This window comes from Dendrobium catenatum, unplaced genomic scaffold (assembly GCF_001605985.2).
Source record: "Dendrobium catenatum unplaced genomic scaffold, ASM160598v2 fragScaff_scaffold_646, whole genome shotgun sequence".
NCBI classification, from domain to species: domain Eukaryota; kingdom Viridiplantae; phylum Streptophyta; class Magnoliopsida; order Asparagales; family Orchidaceae; genus Dendrobium; species Dendrobium catenatum.
In genome coordinates this window covers 274,189-287,305 of record NW_021319108.1, presented here as the reverse complement: position 1 = coordinate 287,305, position 13,117 = coordinate 274,189, and positions in this window count along the sequence as shown.

The following is a 13,117-nucleotide window of genomic DNA, read 5'->3' as shown; positions in this document are numbered from 1 at the left end:
CATTTAAAACCTCATGTTGACTGTTTGACTGGTCAAACAGTCAAACATTGGTGAGATGGCAGTCAAGGGGAGAGCTTGAGTGTTGATTATGTAGATTGGAAGGGTTTGTGGTTTAAGATAATGGGATTTGAATAAGATAGACATGTGTATACAAATGTTTAATTATGGTTAAAGGTTTGATTAAGTCAAAATTCAAGGTGATTTAATTTCAAAGGAATTGAAAATATTTGAATCAACATTTGAGATGGATTTGAGGGTTCGAAGGGTTTAAATGGGTCAAATGGTTCAAGAGGGCTTAAATGAGCCCTTAATGGGCCCTTAAGCCAAAATTGATTGACTTGGTCAACTAGTTAGGTCCAAGGTTTGGAAATGGGTTCAATAGATTCAAAATGATATTTAGAGTTTATTGGATGTGGTCTGAAGGTCTAGGGAGGTCATTTGGTTCAAAATGCCTGTTTGGACCCTTAAAGGACCTTTTGGGTCAAACCTGTTGACTTGGTCAACCAGGTTGACCCAAGGGTCAGGAATGGGTCCAACAGATTTGAAATGACATTTGAAACTTGCTGGAGGTGGTTGCATTCAATTCGGAGTTCATTTGGTTTGAAATCACCATTTGAACCCCATAGGGGTATTTCGGTCATTTTGACCCCTAGTCAACTAGGGGTCAAAATGGGTCCAGAAAAATACAGTTTAAAGTTCAACATATCAAGATTAAAGGTCTGGAAGTGACTAGAGGCTTTGGTGATGGCTCTAAGGTCAGAATCTTCAAAGTGACAGGTCCAGTAGCATAGGCCGTAAATATTTGAAGGTTTTACAGCCTATGGATTTTAATTAAGTTTATGGGGGTAGAGACATTAGAATGGGATCAAATTTGGAGGGTTGCCTCTGGAGACATGTCCCATCAGTATGCAACTAACAGACTCTGAATTGGAGGTCAATTGATTGGGTTTCAAAGTGTTTGAAATTTCAATGGAAAAGGCCTTTAGGACAAAACCTTTGGGCCTTGGATTTGGCTTGATTGACCTAAGATCTAGGTAGATCCTAAGGTCTGAATAGATCTTAAAATTAGGAATCTAGAAGGATCCTAGAGCCTAAGAAATTCCTAGAACTTGGAGTCTATAAGAGGTTTAGGATCTAGAGTAGCTCCTAAGGTCTGAGCTTTAGAAGAATGCTAGCATAGATCCTAAGGTCAAGATTCTAGGAGGATCCTAGAGTTTAAATTGATTTGGAAATTAAATTAATTTAGGGCCAGGAGTAGTCCAAGTGACCTCATACAAAAATGAGGTCAACAAAGTTGACTTGGACTAATAGAGTGGTCTAAGAAAGGATGGGATTAGTCTTAAATGGGTGTTAACCATCTTTGACCCATCCCAAACCTTGATTTGACTATTTGATCAGTCCATTTGCCATGTGGACTAGTGATGTGGCAAGTGGGATGCCTTAAGCTACTGGAGTGACAAGTTTAAGAGGGTTTGATGTCTAAGAATGAGGCTTGAAGGCAAGGAAGTGAGTTTAAGCTAGTTTGACCAAGTCTAAAGGTGTTGATTTGGTCAAAATGACCATAGATTGACTCATGTCATACCAAGGGATATTCAAGATGTTAAGTGAAGTGGATTCATGGGTTCTCAAATCAACGAGGCTTAACATTTGAGTGGAAAGGAGTATTGAATACATGGATTTGAATATAGGTCAATGTTTGACCATATCAAATCAAGGTGGCTTGGCTTCAAATAAGTTTGAATGGATTTGACTCAAGTTTTGAGATGCGTTTGAATAATTCCCTTAGACACCTCAAACAGACTAGGGAAAATTTGGACATGTCAGGGACATGCCCAAATTGACTCCCCCTAAGTCCCAAGCCATGGGGACGTAAATCAAGCATACAAATGCAAGATACAAATGAAATTAAGGCTTGGGATCATTAGTCTTTTAAAGGTCTCCCTGAGATCTTTCTAATGAGCCTAAGAACACCTAAATTAGCCAAGTGTGTAGGGAGATGTGATTTTTTGAATTTTCCCCAAATTTCATGTGAAATTAAATCCCTTAATTACCCAGTCAGCCGTCACTTTACACTAGGTACCTTCCAATTTTCAAAGCAATCATTAGCGGCTGGCGGGATAACGGCCGGGATGACCATAGCCGTTGGATGAGAGATCAGATGGCTCGGATTAAACAGCCTCTGGAACCACATGATCTAATCAGAACCATTTATTGAGACAAACAATTAGGATTACGTCTTCCACCTCTCACATGAACACGAAGTCATAGAGCTATTCTGGCATGATCCAAGAGATCTCATCGGTGAACTCTAATGAAATTTCTCAAGCAGGATCAGGGGAATGGAAACCTTCAATCAAACGGTGGAAATATGTTGGGGTGAAGGTTTCCTTTACACTTGGTCAAACTACCTATCTAGGGAGCTCATGGTCAAGGTATTATCATAGAGAAGTTCTCAACGGATGAGCTTATCTATCTGGAATCTTAAGGGGATGAAGGCAAGCAGATCTCCTTTAGATGTCAGGACTAGAGGGTTGCCAGATGTATGACTTCAAGGTGAACATACACGGACTTCACCGGAGCTTGCTCGAAAGGATCTACGAAAGAGGATGGCAGATTGGGAAGTAACACAGGAAGGTCGAGGGAGCTCTAAGGAATGATTTTATGGGCTTACACATGAATAATGCCCTCTGGAATGAGCTACCATGTTCATCTCACTCATACTAGCTAGGATGATCGGGATCAATTAGGATGGTTATCAGACGGGCTCAAGGTGGGAGGAGACATTCCGCCAAAGTGATCGTATCCTTGAAGCTATCAAGGCCGGGCTATGGAAGGCTCAGGATTAGGCTTGAAGTGGGGGGACTACTGGAGCTTGAACTGCATTGGTTCTGACCACTAGCAACAGGGCCTAGGGTTGGGTTAACCTGCAAAGGATGATGGGGACATGGTGAGCTTGAGTATGAGCTCAATTGGACCTAGGGCAGTCCAATTCGAAGGAATGGCTCATGTTGACCCAGGTCAGACTAAACCCTGGGTTTAGTGTTGGAGGTAGGTTAGGTGCACCCAATACAAGTGGAAATTGAGCTTTAATTGCCCTAACGTGGGAGATGGCTTGGGTCAATATGGATTTGACCACTTTGGGCTAGCCTAGAGGTTGACCCAAGTTAACCTAAGGGCTGGGCTGGCTAGGGTAGATGCCTTGGACATAGGGTCACCTAGTGGGGGTGTTAGCTAGGTTCAATTGGTCATATGGTGGGACTTGGCACAAATCCAAGTGATTTTGGACACTTTGGGTTAGCCTAACTCCTATCCCAAGTTGACCCAATGGCTGGGTTGTCTAGAGAAGGTGTATTGGGTCAAGGCAGACCCAATGGCACCTTGGGTTGGATCCAATTTAGAATGTATTGAGAAATGGTTCAAGGGGAACCTCTCCTTGGAAACTTGGGTCAAGCCAAATGGATGACCCAAGTGGACCCATGGCTTGCGTCTCTAAGAGAGCTCTCTTGGGGACCTAAGAGGTCACCCATGGGTCTAAGTTGGATTGGGAAGGTTTTGATCTAAGGGTTTAGATGAATGGGGGTGTATGGGAGGTTTGGTTAAAATTGGTTGACTTGGTCAACCAAATTAACCTAGGACCAAGAGTTGTGTCCATTGTGATCACATTAACTCAATGGGAGTGGTCTTATTCCAAGAAGAAGGCATTTGGTTTGAAGTAGTCATTATATCACAAAGGGGTCATTTTAGTCAACCATGGTTGACTTGGACAACCAGGTCAAATTGAAGTGTGAGTTTGGACCCAATGTATTTCTATTAGTGTTGAGGATCCATTGTGATGGGTTTTTTGGGTTGATGTAGAGGGGTTGGATTGAACTTAGGGGAAAGACCAAAAAGGGTCCCTTTAAAGGGCATTTTGGCCATTTTGACCACTAATCAATTTTGGGTCAAATTGAGTAAAAAACCATGTGGCATGTTGATCAATAAGTCCTAATGAAGGTCATGGAAGTGGTTGTAAGGTTTGTAAAGGGTTGCAAGGCCAAGATCTACAAGATGCCAAGTCTAGTGGCATAGGTTGTAAATAATTAAATGTTTTACAGCCTTCGGGGAAAGATTGAATTTGAGGGATAGGAATGTCGAACTGAACTCAAATTTGTATGGCTTACACTAGTGACATGCCTAAACATAGTGCAATTGATAGACCTCAAATTAGAGGTCATTAGACTAGGTTTCCTGAGGTTTGAAAATTACCCTGGAAAGGGTTTTAGGACCATAGCGCTTAGCCCTTGGAATTATTTTCAAACTTTGGAATTGGATTTAATTTTGGACTTAGATGATTAAGAATGAATTATCCATATCATTAATTATCAATGGGATGATTATTAACGTTGGGATGAGATTTGAAAGTTGATTGAATGTTGATTGGGATTTGATTGAAGGTTGATTAGAGTTTGATCCAAGGACTGGATTAGGAGGTGGAATTGAATTTGATTGAGTTTGGTTTGGGTCTTATCAAGGACTTATATGATCAGGGAGTAGAGACTTCCCAGTTATCAAGTCACTAGAAAGAAACCCAAGTGGGTCTTAGTGACCTCATATAGAAATGATTAGGGAGCAGAGACTTTCCACCTAGCTTGACCAGGGTTGAGCCCAAATCAACACAAACCTTATAGAGTTAGGTAAACCTGAATGATTCCCATGAATTGGACCTTTCCATACCCAATTAACCTCATTGATTTACATATAAGACCTCCAACAAACTTTCCAGCTTAACCTGACCCTGTCCCTAGACGGCAACGACCAAAACTAGTGAAGAACCAACTTTGGTGGTCCCCTCCATCTCAGGCCTTATACAAAAGGTTTCCAAAGCTTGGGATCATTAGCTTCAAGCTAAAAGACCTTTAAGGATGTGGACTCTACCACCTGGAGCCCATCTAATGGCTTCCCCAATTGATCCTTGTCATCCAAGCCCATGCGAATAGCTTGAATAGGGCACCCTTACCCATACGTCCCCATTCACACCTTTTAATTCAAACTCATTCCCCACAGCTCCCTAACTCTTCCCCTTTCATTTTCTAGCCTCTCAGCCCCTTCCAACTGTGATCCCAAGTTAACTCCGATGAAAGCTCTGTGCCTCTCGCTTAAACTTATACTTCCAATTATCCTCCAGACTTGGTGTCTATAGGAGAAGTCTTCGCCTTTGCGCCTCAATCTTCCTCATATAAAAAACCATTTGTTTGTGCTTTCTAAATTGTGAGAAATCTATCCTAAGATCCTAGTTAGGTAGCATTGGTCAAGTGTGAAACAAACTGTCAACTCATTGAAATCTGATTGTTGGATTGACGATTTTGTAGTCTCATGGTCCTTCCCATGAGTTTTAGTTGAGATCTATCAACAAGATCTCATAGATCACACTGAAAAAGTCGTATGATCTCGGGTGCCTGCAAGAGGTTGAATACATAATCCTGACTATTGATTTCAATCAATGGCATAGATAAAATCTCGTGGTTCTAGAGCTGATTTGATCGCATCTGTTTGATCAATAATCCAACAGTCATGATCGATCCCACTATTATACAGTCAGTACCAATGATTGACAGACCAATCAGAATATGCAGCATGTAAAAGTGGTGCTGCCTTTGTTATTATGTCTTAATTAATTATATAAATCATGAGAAATTTCAAAAAATTATATCTCTTTGTCCCCTTGGGAAATTTAGGTGTTCTTAGACTCAGTGGAAAGATCTCAAAGGGATATTTAAAATCCTTATGGTCCCAAGCCTTGATAAGTCTTGTATATCTATTAATTTCTATTTGAGTGATTATAATATTATTGTATTTATGTGCTCAATTAAAGTCACCATGGTTTGGGATTGTTGGGGAATGAATTTGGACATGTCTTTTTTGCCCCCTCTGTTTGAAGTGTCTAAGGGCATATTCATGCAAATTTGAATTTAAGGGTCATTGTTTGACCAGCTAGGAATACTAGTATCTTAAACTTAGCTAATGCAGGACACTTTTAATTTATACAATTTTGAGTCATAATAAATGGGTCATTTGCTTGTAGATATTATTTTGAGAAATTAAGTATATTTATTGATATTTAATTTACTTTGTTTGAGTATAGGATCTTGTCTGTTTTTTTTTTTTTTTGCATTTGTGTGCCAATTTTATCTTTGCCTGAACACGCAGAGGCGTGTGAGGGAACAATAGAACTTTATATACTCAAAATCTAAATAAAAATTTTTAGAAAACATAGAAACACTATCAACCTAAGAAAAAATCTCAAGACTACTAGGAGTTCTCATAAGCATATCATTACTTTCTCTTTTTTTTAGGCACCTCCCCGCCTATGGGTTCTAGCATACCACCTAGCCTTTGAGCGTACATATCTGTCAAGGGGATATTTTACAATCTCTAGGGAAAAATATTTTTAAGCCTTCTCAAAATTATTACATTTCATTTTAGGGACTTAATTGAGTCGATCAGTATACATTACATTAGAAACATATTTAAAAGAGTCTAAAACTTAATTACATTTTATTTTAGCATTTTCACCCAACATGAGTCAATGGACCAATTAGGGTCTGCTCTAGATGTCAGTCCCAGTTCTTAAAAACCTTAATTATAATATCCTTACCACTCTTTCAAAATGACTAGACTGATGGATTTTAAATTGACTAGTTGGTTAGCTGGCTCCCCAATTTAGGTCGAGGTAAGTCTAAATTTTAAACTATATCAGCTAGGTTTGGTTCACCATCGTTTGATGTCCAATTTAGATTTAAGATCTGGGGCAAAATTTTGATTCATAAGACCCTAAGCTCAGGAATATAATCTCAAATTTTTGATAAATCAATCAACTGAAACTAAACTCTCTCAATCTAAAATTTAAAGCCCAACACTTAGCATAGATTCAGACACTTCTGAGTTGTTTCAGAATCCTAAAGTGTCCCCTACCTCTCTTCTATTGATTCCAAAAATAACTTCTCAATACTATTCTAACCCCTGTTCAAATTTTGGTTCCACTTCCTTTAGCATTGCTCCTAGGAAATTTCCAAACAAAATTTTCCATAATTTTAAATGAGAGTTTTTGTAGGAGAGTCTGATTTCCTACAATGTAATTAACAATGAGCACTTATGCTCATAGGAGATTTAGGATCCATATCCACCTTTTTTAAAATTGATTTTCAAAATTCAAATTAGTTTTTTTTTTAGGAAATTGATTTGACGACGATTGTTATCGTCATGTAGGAATGATTATTAATAAATGATATTTTCTTCCTTTTGAGAGAAATATCATTTGTTAAAAAAATTGTGGATATGGAATTCACTATAATTCATCTAGATTATCATAGCCAAATATTAGATTAAATCTCACTTTGATCTTCCTAGGTTATGTGAAGTTTTTCTTAAATCTAGTTACGATATTCAAGCTGGGATTTGCAATTCTAAATTTTAACCCCATTTTAAAATCTAATTTTTCACCCCTCGAGGTGGTATACTTTTTTTTTATGGGTTGTTCAATTTCAGAATTAAAATCCAAAGTAAATTTCAAACTTCTAAAGAAAACTAAATTTTTTAAAAATCCTTTTTTAAAACTTCCACCAATAAAAAATGGCACGCTCGATTTGGCTAAAACTCTCTATCCATCTTTAATAAAGATGAAATTTTATTTCATTGGCAGTTCTAACTACATTTCCATATGTTTTCTCCTTTACACATTTCTTCCTAGGCAAAGCTAATCCGACATCCAATTTTTAATTTCATATCAAAAGAGTGGTGAGACTGAAATTGCTCTGATACCAATTAAAATTGCTCTGATACCAATTGAAATTACTAAATGCGCCAAGAGGGGGGGTGAATTGGATGATTAGAAACTTCTTTAATGAAAAGAAATATCTTTTTATGACTTTATGCGGAAGCTAATTTCATTCACAATAAAAAGATAGATAATCAATTTCATCCACGCAATTAATCACAATAAAAATAAATACGGAAATAAAGTGCAGAAAAAAATAAAGGAAAGAACACACCAATTTATAGTGGTTCGGTCACCTAATATATGGAGTTTAAAAATTGTAAGGAAGTAAGGAACTTATTGATCTTGTTTCCAAGATCTTTAGTTTTTCAATTTTCTAGCCTTGACTTTCAACCTCTTTTTGATCCATAGAGTGGATAGAGCCAGGAAACCAATCCTTTGAATCTCCTTTCCCATTTTGTAAGCCTTCGGGTTGGGTATAAATCCAATCCGTTGTGTTTAAAAATTTATAGAAAATTCATCATCTTTTTTAAAACCAAAATCATGCAAACTTTTTTCGCTCTCAATCTAAAATCTACACCATCATATACTACCCTACAATACTTCCTTATAGTCTAGTATATTTTGTGAAAATTTCAATCTCTCTAAAGTCATAACCAAACGTTGCATTCAATCATCATATGTTGGATTGTAAATCCTATAACTCAGCATATGTGATAGAATATAGGGTCCGTTATTATTTTCAAAAATCTAATTTCAAAATTTCCTAATTCCAATTATTTCTTTCAATTATGGAAATTCAAACTTAATTCAATTGTTTGAAAACTACTTTTCTCTTTCGAGAGAGGTTTGACTTGCGAGTAGATTGATATGGTGAATATGATTAAGTTTGCTCTAGGTTTTACTACAATTAAGTTATCATTAAATTGAGGAAAGAAACTTGATTTGAAAGAAGTTGAGGTTGACAACCCACTGTTGGAGTTGGTGTTGGGATTAGGGCCCGAGCCACTTAATCCTAGTGAGAATGAAGGAGGATCAGAAGACACTATTGAGATCCCTAAATCAAAGTCTATTTTTGAGAAAGGGTAGGGTTCTGGAATCCCTTTTACCAGTAAAAATCAAATGAAGAATTATTTGAGAAGGACTAGGAGGTAAATTTCCTAGTCAAGAAAGGTGGTTAAGGTCTAGACTTTAAGCCAGGTAGAGCTAGAGGATGTTGAGGATCTACATATTCCTGGCTCTTCTCCACACCCCACGGGATTTGATTCCACCACTTAGATGATTCTACAGGGGATGAGAGAGTGACTAGGATAACTAAGATCACCACATCGGGTTAACTAGTAAACCAAAAAGACTCCTAAGGAAAAGTAACTATAATGGTCGAGAATGTTGAGAAATATTATCCAAGATTATGTTGCCAAAGCATGAAAGAAAAATGAACAATATGTTAAACTTTTAAAAGGAGTTATCACCCATTTTTTTGAGAAGGAGATCCTAAAGGAAAATAAAAAAAGATGCTAAGAATTTTACTCCCCGACATGTTAAAAGGAATAAGAAGTTTGTGTGACTGCCAACAACTTTTATGTTATTAGATGGATACCACTAAGTGTCATGCCCTCTGTCCTTTAAAATGGAGGGTATAGTACTTACCAGATCTGGGAGTGGCCACCATTCTGTCGACAGGCTACTAGTTCCTCTACCAAAATCCCCTAAGTTTGCCTCAATGGTAGTTAAGATCAAGGATGATTTTGAAGTCAAAGGGATACCTGAAGTCAAGGGCAAGAGGCTCAAGTCCCCATAAAAGAAGTGTGACCCTAAGAAGTTTACCATAGTAAATGTCTCCTCAGTTCTAGTTGAGCCACCTTAGTGTTCGGTTGAGACTTCATAGATTTTAGCTTGTGCTGTTCCCACCCCAAGCGATCTAGTTGCTAGTTCAGTTGATCCAGTTGTTTGATTAGTTAGTCCAATTCTTAGTTAAGTTGAGCTAGTTATAAGTTACTTTGATGTTTCATTTGATTTTTTAATTGATATCTCACACACCCTCTTCCAGATTCCACTTATTATACCCAGCTCCCTACTCGGCGACCTGAGGACTCTACCCTATAAAATGTGAAAGTTATTACCCTCCAAGCTTTTTCATCATATTTTGAAGTAGATGTTCCTCACCCAATAGAAGATGCCACCCTTTTGACTACCAACCCCAGGACCGTCGAAGGGGGAGAGATAATCCAAAATGAAGATCACCAGATGATTGAGTAGTTGATGGAAGAGCCTCTAGCTACTAATGATCTTAAGCTACATGTCACCATTTCTAAGTTGCAAGATGAGGAGTTCTATGATATGATTTATTACAAGGGTTACTTACCCATCGACCCTGAGGCGATAGAGGATCAACCAGCTGGTGAGGTGGTATAATAAATTAAGGAGATTTTAACGAAAAATGAGGTTGAAGAAACCTTCGATCCCAAATTAGATGACATATTTATAGATGTGGCTGTACTGGTTAATGATGTCTACATGGTCGAGAATAGGGGATCTAGTAAGAAATAAAGCCAAGTAAATGCCATTATGGTAAGGAGGATGGTTCAAAAGTTATGGATTCATATTCAAATGATTTAGTTAGAGCTAGAGATGATGATCAATACATCAAAAACCTAGAGGCACAAGTGGCAAAAATTACAGGTTAAAGAAATGCAAGCATAGCTAGATAAGTCATAGCAAGCTTCCCTCAAGCTATAACAATCTTCCTCTGAGCTAGTCAATAACTAAATTAAAAAATCATAACTCAATTCTAAAGTCCCTGAATTTGTGTCAACAGTCACTCTAGTCCAGCAAATAGTACCTCTAGTCACTCTTGTCCAACTAACACTTTCCCTAGTTCCTCCACCACCAGCACAAAAAGACTACTTTGATTAGTTAAGAGATGCCTAAGCACATTCCCAAGGAGCCATATCTATTCCAAAGAGTAGACCCTACCCTGAAGAATATGATTTGGTCCCTTATACAAAGCGTTTTGTGCCACCATCTTTCAAAATTTTTATTGGGTTAGAAAATCCGAGACAATATCTGCCCACTTTTAAGCAAGTTGTTGCAATATCGAGGGGTCAAATGCTCTATTTGCCTATTTATTAGCAATCTTTTTGGCATAGATTTTTAATGATATGCAAATCTGCCCAATGGTTTAGTGAAAACCTTCAACAAATTTGAAAACCTAATATTCAAAGAGATTTTTAGGAGCACAACAGCGCACAATTGTGGGCGATCTTATCATCGAGAAGCAAAAGCCTGGGGAGTCTCTAGTTGAGTACATCTTTAGGTGGGAAAACCTCTCAATGAAGTGTGAAATCCAACTACAAGAGCAATATATAGTGTAAATTCTTTTAAAGAATATACAAGGGTCTGTTGCTTTTCTTCTGAAGGGTTTCACTATTAAAACTTTTGAGAAACTTATGAACAAGGCTAGTAACATGCATCAAGAGGCTCCTAGGAATCCATTCTTAAAGGTTCTTTCTGATGATAAGAATGTTGATAAGCCCATCAAGATCTTTGAAAAGAGAGCTATAGTTTTAGAAGTTGATAAGGTAAAAGAGACAGCTACTTGTTAGTCCAGTGCTCCTCCTCCACCACCGCCTCAAAAATAGTCATTCCTAATCACTCCTTAACCTCCTAGAGAACCTTACTCATCCTATATTAAAGAGAGGTTGGATAGACCATACCTATTTAAGAGAAAGTCAGTAAGGAGGATCTTTAGAAGCCTCAAGAGAAAGTTAGACTTCTAGTTACCTGAGGCTAAATGCTAGAATATGCAAATAAGAAGGATGATCTCAAGTATTATCCTTACCACCGCATGTTGGGTCATCTAATTAAAGATTACATTATTTTCAAAGATTGCATTAAGAAGAACTTCAGGTAAGGTAACATCATTATTCTGAAAGAATGTCTGGTGGATCTGGAATAAGAGTTAATCAATATATTTTCAAGTAATCATTCTAACATTTTTCTTTCAATAGAAGATGGTTGGTATATTACTTTATCCTGGGTACTTAAAATTTTCATTAATAAATCTTTTCATCTTTCTCAATAGCTGTCGACGAGGTTGACCTGGATGCTTCGTAGGAGGATGTTGAGTTGCTTTCCTCTCTTTTAGTCCTAGGAACTATTGTATTAAATAAAAAAGAAAAGAGATATAATTTTGTAGAGAGGAAGTATGATGATGAGAGATGTATCTTAGTGGCAGATGGTGGTGTAAAAACCATTTCCCCACTCTTATTATATGACTTTATGTTGCCCCATCAAAGGCAAAGGGTTACAAATTTAATAAAAAAAACATCCCTCTGCATCAATTTTGATGATGAACCATGAAAATGAAATGTAAATTGATAATGCTTTCCAAGCAGTTCAAAATCCTGTCGAGATCAATCTAAGTTCTCAAAAACTTGACCTTTTTTATTCGACCCTTCAAGGAGAAGTTAAAATTGAAACCTTATCAGAAAGTGACTTCCCTCAAATCAATTTTCAAGGAAGTACTATCATCATATACTTTTCATATTTTGACTCCCATTTAAAAAATAATGATCTAATGCCTATGGTGAGATAGACTCCGCTTTAGTTTTCCCTTCTGAAGATATCAAGCATGTGCAACTCCGTGACATCAAAATCTTACCTCCTAAGCTTGCCCCTTAAGATAAAGGCAAGCAAGTTATTTCTAACAATCCATTTCCTAATCATCTCTAACTGTCTAATCTTCCTTCCACCCCACTGGGTCATGAGTTTGATATTCCTAAGGTTGATTATAATATCCTGGCTCATTTTAGGAAGTTATTAGCCAAGTTGAGTATTATGATGCCCTCGGCCTATTTAAGGAAATAAGGGAGTCCTTAATCAAAGCACTTCTCAACTTGCTTCAAACTTAAAATATGAAGCTCTCTACTTCAAAGAAATCCCATGAGTGAGGTTTTAAGATGAGGTCCTACTACTAGGTACTACCGATCATAATCGCCCTCTTTACATTATTATAAATGTAGGGAATTTCAAGTTATCAAGAGTCCATCCAAGTGCATCGGCCAAAATGATGAGTGTAAATACCCTTGCCTATCTTAGAGTTGATACCAGTAAGCTTACCATTAATAAGTTGGTGCTACATGGGTTCAACGAGAAAGGAAAGAGGGCTTTGGGTTCAATCACCCTTCTGTTGGAGAATGGAGAACTAAGAATCAAAGAAAAATTTCATAACATTTTTTTAGACAATCCTTTAATTCACTGATAGTAGGCCTTGGATTCATGAACATAGAATGGTACCAATGAGATGGTATTTAACATCTGATTAGTGGTGATTTACAACCATTCTTTATTCAAGAAATTAGG